The following is a 16,324-nucleotide window of genomic DNA, read 5'->3' as shown; positions in this document are numbered from 1 at the left end:
AACCTAAATACCCATCAATGATAGACTGGATAAGGAAAATGTGGTACATATACACCATGGAATACTATGCAGCCATAAAAAGGAATGAGATTATGTCCTTTGCAGGGACACAGATGGAGCTGGAAGCCATGATTCTCAACAAACTAATGCAAGAACAGCAAACCAGACATTGCATATTCTTGCTTATAGGTGAGAGCTGAATGATGAGAACACATGGTCACATAGAGGGAAACAGAACACAATGGGGCCTGTTGGAGGGTGGGGGAGGTGGGAAGACAGATAGCATCAGGAAAAATAACTAATGAAAACTAGGCTTAATACCTGGGTGATGAAATCATCTGTACAACAAATTCCCACGACACATATTTATCTATGTAACAAACTTGCACATCCTACACATGTACCCCTGGGCTTCAAATAAAAATTGGGGGAAAAAAGAAATTACTCAATGACAAAGCAGGGCATCCTCAGAAAGCAGAAGAAGGAATGCTGCTACCTCATACATGATACTTGCTTATATAGGATATTAAAGCTAAGAATAGTCTACTTTATTATAAAGTCTTGTGATCAGCCTGTGACAGGCTATACGTATTTGTATTTTCCTGTGTAATTATTGATTTCAGTAAGGATTTATGAGTGTACTACTACCTTTGAAATGAAACTTATTCTTAAAATGCTTTCTGTTCTTAAAAAAAAGGGCACAAAATGAATGGTCCCCACTCATCCTTAAAATAGTAAATGCTTTTAGTGTCAACATTAACCTTGTGCTGCGAGCTTCCTCACAATTGAGTGTAAGTTCAAAGGCTCTGAGTCGACTGGCATCAACTGGCATCAACTGACTGGCATTCTGCTGAAGCTAAACAATGAATTTCTTCATCTACTTTTCTTTCTTCATATGTGAATGAATCTCCATCAGGGCCTGTAGAGACATTAAATAAGGGTTCTAAGAGTGTAAGCCTGCTTAGTATAATTGCTCTAGGGTTGGGGATTGGCTTTCTAGAATTCAGTGACTATAGGACCTGTGCTGTGATAATCTTTTATCCCCTATTAATCCTTTTAACTTGTTAAAACTGTGGCTCATGAGAGTCTTGGCATTGAACCAACACAATCTCCAAGGTTCTGAAAGAAATGACTCAATTCAGCTGTGAGACAGTACAGACAGCAATTGCTAAAACAAACTTAGCTTCATCCAGAACTTACACTTAGTTGAGATTAAGCAGAATATAATAAATTAGGGTCAGAGGTTACTTTAAATTCTTAAAGACGATTTGATTTAAGGTTTTAGTTGATTTGGATTTTACTGTGTCTGGAATTTTTCCTACAAAAGGATTTAATCTTTGAACTTCAATTTCTTCCTAGGGATATTAAAAAGGGGAAAGAAAAGTTTGTAATAAAATTTGTGGCATCTCAACATTGTTATAATTTTGCTATTGGAGGATCTCATTGTTTAATCTTACTGCAGAACTTCTGAACTGCTTATCAGACTTAATTTATCATGAAACATGGGGAGCAAAATTTTGGCCTTGGATTCCAATACACATTTGTGTTATATAGCTAACATATTTTTCTGAATTTTCTTGAAAAATTCTACACCACTGCCCACCAGTGGTGCCATGAGGATACCCACAAGGGCAGGGTTGGTCCTGGGGAGCAACTTTGTGAACACGGGTGACAACTTTCGGGGATTCTGATAGCTACTGTTGGCAATATAAAGAGAAATGAGATAGGATCCCTAAAAACAGAAAGTATACAAGATTTTGTGAAGAGTGATAGATATGATAAAGTTGTATACACAAATTTCTATGTGAAAACCAAATATGAAATAAGTACCTTATTAAACAAGGTAGTCACATGATACAAATGTTTGTCAAAGAAAAGTTTCCACATGAGTGGAGAGACGAAAGAAAATCATAGACATCGCATAGCCGGATACGGTAGAGATATAACCTCACTTGTACTTCATCTTAGAATGAGTCATCCCATCTTTATGATCCTAACAACATCTGAAAGCTTAACACTCAATAGAATAAAATGCAAATAGAATAAAATTCTCTCTCTCCCCCACTTCACTTCCCTCTTATTTTCCTCTCCCTTTATATTGCCCTTTTTGATTCAGACAGCTGGCCACAATGTTCTATCAATGAGCTAAAATACAATATGAAGGACACACACAGATGTGACAAAAAAGCAGAATGCACACGTAGAGCCCAAGTGCAAAGGCACTGCAGCTTTGTGTTTTACTGACTGCAAAGCTCTTGAAAAGACTTGAAAGTAACTAAGTTCTGCCTCAGGGTCAAACGTCCCTTGGGAGTCCAAATGGTGGAGAAAATACATCTGACCTCAAGCCCACATAAAATGGGCACAGAATGGTTAAAAAACAAAACCTTGAACATCTACATAAGTGAAATTAGATTTAGTTTTATTACACACAACGTGGAGGCACTTGACACCTCTGTGCAGTGATAGGATTCTTTTGAGATCAGATGTTTTCCAGAGCATTTGATTTTCACTTCATTAAATAGATTTCTCTTCTTACTCTAGAGTCTAGACCAAAATAGTCAACATTCCCTGAACATTATCATTCGTGTGTTTAATCGCACCTCCAGATGAACATATCCAAAATTGAAGCAATCTTTTTTTTTTTTTTTCTCCCAACACAGTCTTGCTCTGTTACCCAGGCTGGAGTGCAGTGGCGCGACCTCGTCTCACTGCAACCTCTGCCTCCTGGGTTCAAGCAATTCTCCTGCCTCAGCCTCCCGAGTAGCTGGGATTAGAGCCATACACCACCAGACTCAGCTTATTTTTGTATTCTTAGTAGAGATGGGGTTTCACCACGTTGGCCAGGATGGTCTCGATCTCCTGACCTAGTGATCTGCCCACCTTGGCCTCCCAAAGTGCTTGGATTATAGATGTGATTCAACACACCTCTCCACTTTTTTTTTTTTAAACTATATGTACCCCCTCAGGTGTCCCCATCACCATTCACTCAGATGCTTAAGCTAGAAACCTGAAAATTATGTTTGATTCTTTTCTATTATCATTTCCAACTGTACCATTGCTGTTTGATAAAATTACTCTTGATTCCTTTCATTTCTCTTTTTATTGTCATGGCCCTATTCCAATCTCTCATTACCAGTCTATTCTTTTTTAAGGCTTTTTTCCAAATGTAATATATATGTACAGCATAGTATGTATAACAAAAGCATTTAGCTTAATTATTGTAAAGCAATCACCCATATAATCACCACCCAGATCATAAAATAGGATATTACAAGGATTCTAGAAGTGCTTGCCTGCCTCTTCCTCATCACAGCTCCCTGCTTCCCGGGTGTTAGCTTTTATGGTAATCACTTCACTTTGCTCTACCCATTCCTAATCAATATTGATTAGTTTTGCCTGTTTCTGAGCTAGATAGTCATTTAATCAAATTATTCATATTCTTTTGTATTTTGCTTGTTTCATTCAACATGATGTTTGTGAGATTTATTCATGCATTTATTCTAGTTTATTTTTATTGCTGTGTTCTTTTTATTAAATTCATTCTATTGTATGAATGCATTACTTTTATTTGTCCATTGTACTGTTTATGACCAGTTGAGTAGTATCAAGTTTTTGCATTATTACAATGATACTCTGGATATTATGAACATTTTGGTATATATAAGCACACACTTATACAGAAATTGAATGTTGGGTCACAGGCTAGTATATATGCATGCCAGCTTTAGTAGATGGTGCCAAAAAGTTTTGCAAAGTGATTGAACCAATTTACATTCAGCCTAGTTCTCATTGCTCCACTTAAATTTAACCATTGCTATCGGTGTGTAGTAGTAGCTCATGATTTTATTTTGTTTTTCTCTTATTATTAATGAGGTTGACCATATTTTTACAGGTTTTTTGTCTTTGGATTTTCTCTTTTTGTAAAGTGCTCAAGTCTTGTGGTGATTTTCTATTGAGTTGTTTGTCTTCTCTTTATAAATCTGTAGTTCTCTATGACTTGTAATTTTGGATACAAACCCTTTGTTGGGTTTCTGTAATGTAAGTATTTTCTCTCACCCTGAGGCCCTGCTTTGCACTTTCTTCCTTGTGTCTCTGGATAAAGAGAAGTTCTTAATTTCAGTGTAGTCAAACTTACCAATCTTTTCTTTTATCTTTGCTGTTTTGTTTAAGAAATTTTTTCTACTCTAACTTATAAAGATATAGTACTGAGTTATCTTTTAAAACCCTGTTTCTCTTTTCTCATTTAGTTTTATGGTTCACTTGAAATTATTTTGTGTTGCTTGCATATGTAGTAATGAAGAGATTAAAATTTATTTTACTCTATCTTGATATTTAATTATCCCAGGATCAATCATAGAAAGTTCTTCTGTTCTCTGTACTACATTTATTTTTTAACTTTTAATTTTTATTTGTCGTGGGTACATAGTAAGTGTATATTTTTATGAGATGCCTGAGATACTTTAATATAGACATGCAATGTGTAATAACCACATCATGGTAAATAGGGGATCCATCACTTTAAGCATTTATCCTTTCCGTTACAAACAACCCAATAATACTATTTTAGTTATTTAAAAATATACAATTAAATTATTATTGACTATAGTCACCACGTTGTGCTATTAAGTACTAGGTCTTATTTATTCTTCTAACTATTTTTTGTACCCATTAACCATCCCTAGTTCCTCCTCATACCTGTACTATCCTTCCTAGCCTCTGCTAACCATCTTTCTACTCTATCTTCATGAGTTCAATTGTTTTGATTTTTAGCTTCCACAAATAAGTGAAAACATGTGTTTGTCTTTCTGTGCCTGGCTGATTTCACTTAACATAATGATGTCCAGTTCCATCCGTGTTGTTGCAAATGACAGGATCTCATTCATTTTTGTGGCTGAATACTACTCCGTTATGTATGTGAATCACATTTTCTTCATCGACTCCTCTGTGATGAACACTTAGGTTGCTTCCAAATCTTGGCTATTGTGAACAGTGCTGCAACAAACATAGGAATGTGGATAGCTCTTTAATAAACTAATTTCCTCTTGGGGGTGATACATACCCAGCAGTGGGATTGCTGGATCATATGGTAGCTCTATGTTTAGTTTTCTGATGAGCCCCCAAACTGTTCTCCATACTGCTTATACTAATTCACATTCCACCAGCAGTGTGCGAGGGTTCCCTTTTCTCCACATCTTCACTAGCGTTTGTTATTGCCTGTCTTTTGGATATACGCCATTTTAACTGGGGTGAGATGATAACTCATTGTAGTTTTGATCTGCATGTCTCTGATGATCATATGCCTGTTTGCCATTTGTATGTCTTCTTTTGAGAAATATCTATTCAGATCTCTTGCCTATTTTTGATTAGATTATTAGATTATTTTCTATAGAGTTGTCTGATCTTCTTATATATTCTGGTTATTAATACCTTGTCAGAATGGGAGTTTGCAAATATTTTCTCCCATTCTGTTGGTGATCTCTTCACTTTGTTAATTATTTCCTTTCCTGTGCAGAAGCTTTTTAATTTGATGTGATCCAATTTGTCCATTTTAGCATTAGTTGCCTGTAAAGCTCACTCATTCTTTCCTCTGTTTGATCTATTCTGTTATTAAAAGATGCTGATGTATTCTTCCACATGTTGATTGCATTTTTCAACACCAGAATTTCTGCTTGATTTTCTTTTATTATTTCGATCCCTATGTTAAGTTTACCTGATAGAATTCTGAATTCTCTCTTTGTTATCTTGAATTTCTTTGCATTTTGTCAAAATTGCTATTTTGCATGATCTGTCTGAAAGGTAACATATCTCTGCTTCTCCAGTATTGGTCCCAGGTGCCTTATTCAGTTCATTTGGTGATCATGTTTTCCGAGATGGTTTTGATACTCACGGATGTTCCTTAGTGTCTAGGCATTTAAGAGTTAAGTATTTGCTGTGGTTCTTTGCAGTCTGGCCTTGTTTGTGCCTGTCTTTCTTGGGAAGGTTTTCCAGGTATTCAAAGGAACTTGGGACCCAACCCCAATAGTGCTGTGGTTCCTGCAGACTCATAGAGGTGCTGCCTTAGTGGTCTGGGATAAGTTCCAGAAGACTTTCCTGGATTATCAGGCAGAGACTCTTGTTCTTTTCCCTTATGTTCTCCCAAATAAATGGAGTCTCTCTCTCTGTGCTGTGCAGCCTGGAGCTGGGGGTGGCATGATGCAAGCACCCCTAAGGCCACCACCACTGACTGTGCTGGGTCAAATCTGAAGCCAGTCCAGCATTAGGTCTCACTCAGGGTCCACTGTAACCACTACCTGGCTACTGTTTATGCTCACTTAAGACCCTAGGACTCTACAGTTAGCAAGTTGGGAAGCCAGTCAGGTTTGTGCATTTCTTGCCCTGGTCAGGTCCAGAGATGCTGTCTGACAGCCAGGGGCTGGAGTCAAAAACCTTAGAAATGTAGCTGGTATTTTATTCTATTGAAGCTAAGCAGTTCCTTGGTCCACGAGACAAAGTCCTTTCCACTCTTCCCCGCCCTTTCCATAGGCAGACGAGCATTTCTCAGTGGCTGCCACCACGGGCCCACGGGTAATTCTGTCAGGCCACTGCCAATATTCACTCAAGGCCCAAGGGATCTTCACTTAGCATGCTTAGCATGTGGTGAAAGCTTCCAGGCCTGGGACTCACCCTCCATGGCAGTGGGCTTCCCTCTGGCCCAGGGCAGGTTCAGAAATGCTGTTTAAGAGCCCAGGCCTGGACTTAGGGTCCCCAGGAGCCCACTTGGTGATCTACCCAACTGTAGACGAGCTGGTACCTAAGGTGGAAGACAAAGTCCCCTTTACTTTTCTCTTTGCTTTTCTCAAGTAGAAGGAGTCTTTCACCATGGCCTCCACAACACGGAGTGTACTGGGTCTCACTTGAAGCCCGGATGTCTCATAGTCTCACCAAAAGCCCATAGTGTACTGTCTGGGTATTGCTGCTGGTTATTGAGGGCCCAAGGGTTCTTTATTCAGCACGTGATGAATCTTGCCTGAACTGGGTCCTTCTCTTCAAGGCAGCAGATTCCCTTCTGGGCCATGATGTGTCTAGAAATGTCATCTGAGAGTTAGGGCTTGGAATGGGGGACTTACAACTCTGCCCAATGCCCTACCCTACTGTGGCTGAGCTGCAAGAGAAAGTCCTCTTTACTCTTCGCTCTCCTCTCAAGCAGAAGAAAGGAGTCAATTTCTTTGCTACAAGCTGCACTGCCTGGGGTTTTGAAAGGGGTGATGCAAGCACTCCCTTAGCCCACTGGGCTAGTGTCTCTCTGGGTCACATGCTACCCTAGTTCACTGGCTCTAAGCCCAACTCAGCACCAGGACTTGCCTAGGAATTGCAGTCCTTGTGTCCTAGACTGCGTTTCAGGCTTATCTAGAATCCCAGAGCACTTTAACCCAGAGTGACAAGGTTTGCTGAGAAACTCAGGTTCTGACCACTGGGATGGGCTATTCCCCTCTGGCTAGGGCTAGTCCAAATGTTCCCTCTATGGGTGGGCACTGGCTGAACCCAGCATGGTTTTTCTGTCAGTGTTACGACAGGGCCACACTGAGTTTAATGCCAAGTTCCCCAGTCACTGTGCTTTCCCTCTCCCAACTGCACGGATTCTCTCTATGTGCCACCCAGCTGCTGCCAAGGAATCGGGGAGGGGTGATGTCGGCAATTCAAAACTGTCTTTCCTACTCTCTTCAGTGCCTCTTTCAGTAATATAAAGCTAAAATCAGGTACAGTGATTGCGCACCTGATTTTTTGTTCGTGTGTAGTTGTTGAAATTTGCAGGAGGGATGATTGGTGAAGGTTTCTATTTGTTCATCTTCCTCTGCCTCCTCCTGTACTATGTTTATTATAACTGAAGTGTATGCATATATATGGATCAGTTTCTGAATTACCTATATGATTACATTGATTCATTTATCATTGTGACTGTATCACCCTTTTATAGCTTCAAAATATATTTGAATCTGAAATACTTTGTCTTTCTCTTTTTTTTCAAAACTATCTTGCTATTCTTTGCCCTTTGCATTTGTATATGCATACCAAATTTAAAATCAACTGTTAAATTCCATAAAAGATAAACAAAAATAAAATAGTTTTAGGATTAAGATTGAGATTTCATTAAATTAATAGAGCAACTGGGAAAAATTGAGGTTATCATATTAAACATTTAACTGCTCTTATCATATTAAAACCTTTAACTGCTGAATATGATATGTTTCTCTATTTTCTAGGTCTTCTTTAATTTTTTCTAATGCTTTTATAATTACCTTTGTAGAAGTCTAAAATGTCTCTTCCTTATTCTTAGGTATGTGATCAAAAATAATATATATATATAGTGCGTTTCATTTTTGTTGATGTGATAAAGACATTTACTCATTTTTATATACTAATTATTTTTATTCAGCAATCTTTCTAAACTCTTGTGTGAATTCCAACAATTTATCTATATATTCTTTTGGATTTGCTACATTTGCATTCATATTATTTGTGAATAATACTTGTTCTTTTACTGCTTGCTTACTCTTTGTATTTTTTTATTTCTTTTTCCTGTCTTTCTGCAACGAAAAGGGCTTCCAGGTACTGTTGATAAGAGTGCTGGGCCACTGTGATGTTGTGGATTTGTTTTTCTTTTACTCAGATTTCTCCTTTCTAGGTTTACATGGGAAGTTATTATTATGTTTCAAGACACAGACCAGAGTTATTTTATCTATGCCAATATATGTTATTGTTTCTCCCATAGTCAGAAGACTTAGATCTGAGAACTTAAGCAGATGAGGAATTTAGGAGTCACGGAACATCTCAGAATATAATTTAAAAGACATGTATGGACGTTTTCCATCTTATTGTGAAAATTAACAGCTATTGAATCACGATATCTAATCAAAACTGCATTTTTTCTTTTTCTTTTCTCTTAATCAGTCTTGCTAGATGTTTGTTAATTTCATTAGTCTTTTTATGGAAACAGCTACTGGTTTTGCTGGTTCTCCTTTTGAGTTCTTTTTTATTGTTCTATTATTTTTTATTATTTCTTTACTATTCCCCCCATTTGGAGGGAAGAATTCTGTAGTTCCATTTACAAGCTTTTTGAGTTCAATGGTAGGTCCCTTGACTTTAATTTTTCTTTTTTTAATAATTCAATAAATCATTGTTAATTAATTCAATAAAATTTCCTCTCAGTTTTGCTCTAACTGTATTCTGTATTTTTTCACATTACACTTTTACTATCATTTTCTTGTTTTTTTAACAATCTTTCTTATTTCCTCTTTAATTAAAGTATAATTTTGAGTAATTTTTTTTCCTTTTGCAGATATGAGACTATTTTTACTATCTTCTTTAATCAATTTTGAATTTATTGCATTGTAGTTTAAAAACTTATAATGTTAGCTTTTTATTGAATTTATAATTGACTCATTTGACTGCTCCATCTGTATTCCTAAACAAAGTGAATTTTTGGTTCCACGTAAATGTATCTATATTTGAATGTATTACTCACATCTATCCTTTTGTTTAGTTTTATTTTATCTGTTGGTTTCCAGAAGGGTTACATTAAAATATTCAACTACAATTGTTGATTTAAATTTTCTTCTCCTGTGGTTCTGACTTGTTACTATATATTTGGAGACTATATTGTTACATGAGTATATAAGCATGATATACGATGTTTTCTGGACCCTAATATTTACTTTGAATATTGGTTCCTTATTTTTTTATTCAACTTTTCTGAGTGTTTTAAATGTATAACAAGTGGTTAAAATAAAAGTTTTGATTAGATATAGTGATTCAATAGCTGTTAATTTTCACAATAAGATGGCAAATATCCATATGTGACTTTTAAATTATATTCTGAGATGTTCCGTGACTCCTAAACTCCTCACCTGCTCAAGGAATATAAAAGCGTTCGGAGAGAGAGAAAAGAGATTGTTAAATGCGCTTCCTTGGGCAGAGTTTTTGTACTGGATTTCTTTCTCTTATCTCCACTACAAGAGGACTGGTTTGGGGTGATCCTTCCGGAATTTGCCTTGGCTCTGATACTCTTTAGAGTATCAGACAACTTTGAAATGTGTTTCTTGTATTCAGAGAGCACAGTGGACTCTGATCTGACTCCTTTCTGAGAAATCTAAAGGGAAAGAAAGGGCAGATTAAGTGTTTTGATGATGGGCCTGGGAGAGAGCTTTCTACCAATTAGAGCTTCCAAAAAAAGGAAAGACAACAGTTTTAAATACCTATATGCCTATGTCATCAGAAGCCTGAGCTTTTCTAATCCTGCCTTCCTATGCCAAAAGTTGTTGATGCCAGCTGGAGGGGCAAAATGGAGAAAAGAGCTGAAATTAAGCACATTTTTACTCTGTTTTTACTGTAGGTTTTTTAGCATAAAATAAACTTAGGCTGAGAGAAGAGGAAGTTTCAAATTTTAGTTAATGCCTTGAACTTAATGTCCTAATTAGCCAATTGAGAGTTAAATATTTACCTTACCTATTACCTAAGAGTGAGCAGAAAAACCATGGAACCTGCTTAAATTTCTAGGAGAAAGAGAATTTTATTACCATGGCATTTATTTTAACGGTAAAATGAGAGACAAAAATAGCTTCAGTTAGAAGTAGTACCCCAAATAGTATTATTTCAATTGAATTATATTAAACTAAATTGATATTATTTGTTTGTTTAGTGTTGTTATAGATATGTTTCTCAATGTATTGTTGGATTTCTAAAAATACAATCTAAGAGTCTATGCTTTGTTATTGTTAAGTTTAACTCATTTACAGTATTGTAATTACTAGGCTAATGGGACCTAATTTCTGCTGTTTTATTTGATCATTTCTGTTTACCTATTTAAAAATGTCTACTTATGCCTACCAGTTTTTATTATAGAGTTTGAATCTTTAAAATTTTATTTAAATTTTATTTAAGTGAAGTTAATTATAGCATTTGAAGGGGAGAATCTAATTCCACACAAAATGGAAGACTCTAAACCATACTCATTAAACTGTTAAGAAAATAAGTTGGTAAGAATATAGCAGAAGTCCACTTTAGATTGTAGGTGTAATTACAGCCACACAGACTCTTCCAGGCTTGCATTCCGTGTTTTTGGAAGCTATTTCATTCTCTGATGCAAGGACAATAAAACTACAACTTGAGAGGAAATTAAGTCTTTGTAATAGTTCATTTGCACCTTGGTATAAAGAAATACCCAAGACTGGCTAATTAATAAATAAAAGAGGTTTCATTGGTTCACAGTTCTGCAGGAAGCATAATGGCTTCTGCTTCTGGGGAAGCCTCAAGAGGCTTTCAATTATAATGGACGGCAAAGGGGGAATGAGATGTTTCAGATGGTCAGAGCAGAAGGAAGAGAGAGATGGGAGAGGTACTACACACTTTTAAACAACCAGAGATCCTGAGAACTCAATCATGAGAACAACACTAGGAGGATGGTGCTAAACCACTAAGCCATTAGAAACCATTGCCATGATCCAACTGCCTCCCACCAGGCCCCACCTCCAGCATTGAGGATTACATTTCAACATGAGATTTGGTGGAGACACAGATCAAAACTGTATAATTCCACCCCTGGTCCCTCCAAAATCTCATGTCCTTCTCACATTGTAAAATACAATCATACCTTCCCAACAGACCCCCAAAATCATAACTCATTCCCACATTAACTTAAGAGTACAAAGTCCAAATTCTCATCTCAGACAAGGCTAGTCCCTTCCACCTATAAGACTGTAAGTTAAAAAAACAAGTTAGTTACTTTCAAGATACAATGGGAGGTATAGGCTTTGGATAAATACTACCATTCCAAGAGGGATAAATTAGCCAAATGAAAGGGGCTATAGCCAGCAGGGAAGTCATTAAATGTTAAAGCTCTAAAACAATCTATTTTGACTCCATGTCTGACCTCCAGGGCAGGCTGGTGCAAGGAGAGTGTTCCCAAAGCCTTGGACAGCTCTACCTCTATGGCTTTGCAGTGTTAAGCCCTCACAGCTTCTCTATGGACTGGCATTAAGTGCCTGCAGCTTTTCCTGGAGCATGGTGCGTGCTGTCCATGGATCTACCATTCTAGAGTCTTGAGGATGGTGGCCCTCTTCTCACAGTTCCACTAGGCAGTGCCCCAGGGGGGACCTTATGCGGGGGCACCAACCCCACATTTCTCCTCCACATTTCCCTAGTAAAATCTCTCCATGTGGGCTCCATCCCTACAGCAGGCTTCTGCCTGAACACCAAGATTTTCCAAAGATCCTCTGAAATCTAGGTGGAGGCACCCATGACTCAACTCTTGCACTCTGGAAGAATGTACCCACAGGCTTAACACCATGTGGAAGCTGCATAGTCTCATGGCTTGCACCCTCTGAAGCAGTGACCCAAGCTGTATCTGGGGCCCTTTGAGCCATAGCTGAAGCTGGAGTGGCTGGGATGCAGAGAGCAATGTCCCAAGGCTGCACAGGGTGGCAGGATCTGGACCCTAGACCACAAAACCATTTAGTCCTTCTAGGCCTCTGGCCTGTAATGGGAGGGGCTGTCAAGAAGGTCTCTGAAATGTCTTGGAGGCTTTTTGCCCATTGTCTTGGCTATCAGCACTTGACTCCTTTATACTTATGCAAATGTCTGCAGCCTGCTTGAATTCTTCCCCTGAAAATAGGCTTTTCTTTTCTACCACATGGCCAGGCTGCAAATTTTCCAAACTTTCATGTTCTGCTTCCCTTTTAAATATAAGTTCCAGTTTTACATTAGGCTGTTAGAAGCAGCCAGATCACATTTTTGAATATTTTCCTTCTTAGAAATTTCTTCTGCCAAATACCCTAAATCTTCACTCTCAAGTTCAAAGTTCCACAGATCCCTAGGGCAGAGGCACAATGCCAGGTTCTTTGCTAATGCATAATAAAAGTGACCTTTTCTCCAGTTCTCAATAAATTTCTTATCTCTATCTGAGACCTCCTCAGCCTGGACTTCATTGTCCATATCACTATTAGCATTTTGGTCACAACAATTTAACAAGTCTCCAGGAAGTTCTGAACTTTCCCTCACCTTCCAGTCTACTTTTGAGCCCTCCACACTCTTCTAACCTCTGTCAGTTATCTAATTCCAAAGCTGCTTCCAAATTTCCCAGTATCTTTATAGCAATGCCCCACTTCTCAGTACCAATTTTCTGTATTAGTCCATTTTTTGCATTGCTATAAAGAAATACTTGATACTGAGTAATTTATAAAGAAAAGAGATTTAATTGGCTCATGATTCTGCAGGCTGTACAGGAAGCATGGCAGTTTCTGCTTTTGGGGAGGTCTCAGGAAACTTTCAGTCATGGAGGAAGGTGAAGGGAAAGCAGGCATGTCATACGTGGCCAGAGCAGGAACAAGAAAAAGAGGCAGGGGAGGTGTTACCACTTTTAAACAACCATATCTCATGAGAAGTCACTCACTATATAGTACCAAGGGGATAGGACTCAACTATTCATAAGAATTTCACCACATTATCCAATCACCTCCCACTAGGCCCCACCTCCAACACTAGGGATTACAATCCGACATGAGATTTTGTGGAGACACAGATCTAAATCATATCAGTCTTGAATCATTGGCTTCATCACCCTTGCTACCCACAAACGGCACAAAGGAAATAACTTACCACACCCTGCAAACTACTTTTGGTATAAAAGAGGTGATAGAGTAGAGTGGAAAGAGACCATGAATATACATCTAAAAAAGTATCCCTCAGATATATTTGTACACACCATCAAGCAATGAGTCTCTCATTAGGATAGGAAACCAAAGTTCAATTCTCAAGAAGTCCCAATTTCATTTACTCAATATAATTTTAGAAAGTGCCTACATGTTATCAGCTTCCACTTGCAGCCATTTCTAAACGAAAAACAAAAAACAAAAACAAAAAAACCCAGACATCTCTAGAGGGACCACCAATTCCTCCCAAATTTCTAACTGAAAGGACCTTTTGGGAATCAGGTTCCTTCTATACTCTGAAAAGGTAACATCTTAAAGATGAAACATCTTTAACCTAGAGATTTATCATGTTATGTAGCAATACTTGCATCCTAGACATGCAACATAGGAGGGTACATTAAATTTTGAAGGTAGCTATGCTGCACAATACTTTAAAATTAAATAATTGTACAGTATTGATTTATGCTTAAAATTCCAGTCTTAGGCCGGTGTGGTGGCTCATGTCTGTAATCTCAGCACTTTGGGAGGCCTAGGTGGCAGATCACCTGAGGTCAGGAGTTCAAGACCAGCCTGGCCAACATGGTGAAACCCCATCTCTACTAAAAATACAAAAATTAGCTGGGCATGGTGGTGCATGCCTGTAATCCCAACTACTCGGAAGGCTAAGGCACAGTAATCACTCGAACCCAGGAAGTGGAGGTTGTAGTGAACCGAGATAGTGCCACTGCACTCCAGCCTGGGCAACAAAGTGAGACTCCATCTAAAAAAAAAAAAAAAAAAAAAAAAATCCAGTCTTAGAACAAACTTGTTTTAGACCAGCATTGACGTTTTTGTCATCTCGCAGGACTGACGGAATTAGTTTGATAACTGCTTTGGGGTCTGAATGTATCCTAAACCTCTCACGGGATTTGTTCCCTTTAGCTGAGAAGCAGCTGTCAGCATCTATCTGCTATTTGGCTGCTGTTCCAAACCAAGTGTTATTGTTTCCTGCTGTCCACGCATGATTGACAGTGGTCTCCAAAGTCTTGCTCACCTTCCAGTAAGTGGAGCTGCCAAACACTGTCATTTATATTAGTGTAATGCTGGAATTCATCAGTCTTGAAGTCAACTGCAAAAAGTTGTTCTAGGTCACCTGGGACTCTTTGATCTCAAAATGTATTTGGTATCCAGCCAGCCAGTGCTTGTAACTCAGCACAAGAGCACCCTGGATGAAAGGCCTGGAGATGTCAAAATCTACGTTGCAGCCCAGGTCAATGTACTGTCACTTGTACCCTGTCTTGATTTTAGCATTTTGCCCCCAGTGTTAGATGAGGAGGCTGAATCACAGGTCAGCTTTAGTCCTTGTAAAAAGCTCATCTTCCCCAGTAACTCTGCACCTAGTGTCTTGTCAGTGTTCCACTTCTCTGCAAATGTCAGGCCATATTTGATCCATCTGTTCTTGGTTTCCAGACTACCTGTCACTTTGGTGGCCTCAGGATTGGCTGAGCCTGAGCTTGTAACAACCAGTCTATTCCCAGATTTTGTTTTCAAATGAAGCTTTATTAATCCTAATCTATACCTCTTGGTGAAGACATCCCTGGTAGATTTGTCAAGATCAGTGTACATGGGAGGGACAGCCATCTTCTGCTCAGTGGCAGCAACAGGACGCTCGGCAGGGTAAGTCGGTGGATTTTCCTATGCTGCTCTAAAGGTCATTCTATTCTTATTTCTGGTGGTAATGAATAACAACATTCATTTACATGTCTTCAAAACAACTTCCTCCCCACCCTACAATCACATTATCATTCTTGAGTTTAAATAATATAATTTTATTTTACTTCTTTCCATGTGTGTTTTTCATTGTTTAAACAACAAAATTTTATTATTTTATTTATTCAAACTCACTTTCCCTATCTTGTGACCTATTTCTGCATTTATTTTTCATCTTGCTGTAGCACTTCCTCTAAAAGTGTTTTTAGTGGTTTGCATGTGTGTGTGAGTGTGCGGGCGCGTCTGTGTGTTAAGATTCTGAGGGCTGTAATACCAAAGAAAAAATCTTCATTCACCCTCGCAGTTAAATAAAAGTCCAGATACATGTAAAATAATAGGTTTGCCTTTTTTGTTTGAACACTTTGAAAACATTTTCCATTGACTTCTTACATTTAGTGTTATTGTTAAGAAGTCTTAGACTATTCTCATTCCTGTGACTTATAGATAATGCTTTATGCTCTTTAGTATTTCAAAATTTTCCCTTGGTCATTGATATATCCAAATTTTACTTTAATATTTAGGTTTTTAAAATAAATTCAATTAAAAAATTATGACACTTTTCATTGTGAAATCTTTACTCCTTCTCTGATTTTGTAAAATATGGGGTTATTATTTTTTCCGTAAGTTTTCTTCTCTTATTTGTACCTGTATGCAGTACATGAATCACACAGATATTGACACTTCCTTTGCCATCATTCACGTTTCTTAACTTGTATACTCTCCTTCTCTGTACCTCGTCTTGGTATTTTTAGGAGAGTTTTTCCTGATCTTCCAGCTCACTATGTTTTTTTTCTTTAGTATTATTCTGTATGCTAATCAGTTCACCTGTCAGGTACTTATTTTGACAATTATAATTTTCATTTTTATTCTCTCTCAGCTGTTATTTAACTTGT

General features: G+C 37.9%; 1 pseudogene; it reads right to left on the bottom strand.

The window, feature by feature from the left end:
* Positions 1-9,880: 9,880 nt before the first annotated feature.
* Positions 9,881-15,302, bottom strand: LOC139357097 (non-selective voltage-gated ion channel VDAC1-like; annotated as a pseudogene).
* Between the last annotated feature and the right edge of the window lie 1,022 nt (positions 15,303-16,324).

Source organism: Macaca nemestrina, chromosome 1, assembly GCF_043159975.1.
Source record: "Macaca nemestrina isolate mMacNem1 chromosome 1, mMacNem.hap1, whole genome shotgun sequence".
Classification (NCBI taxonomy): Eukaryota; Metazoa; Chordata; class Mammalia; order Primates; family Cercopithecidae; genus Macaca; species Macaca nemestrina.
Note: the sequence above shows the minus strand (reverse complement) of the source record. Positions and strands in the feature narration are given on the sequence as shown.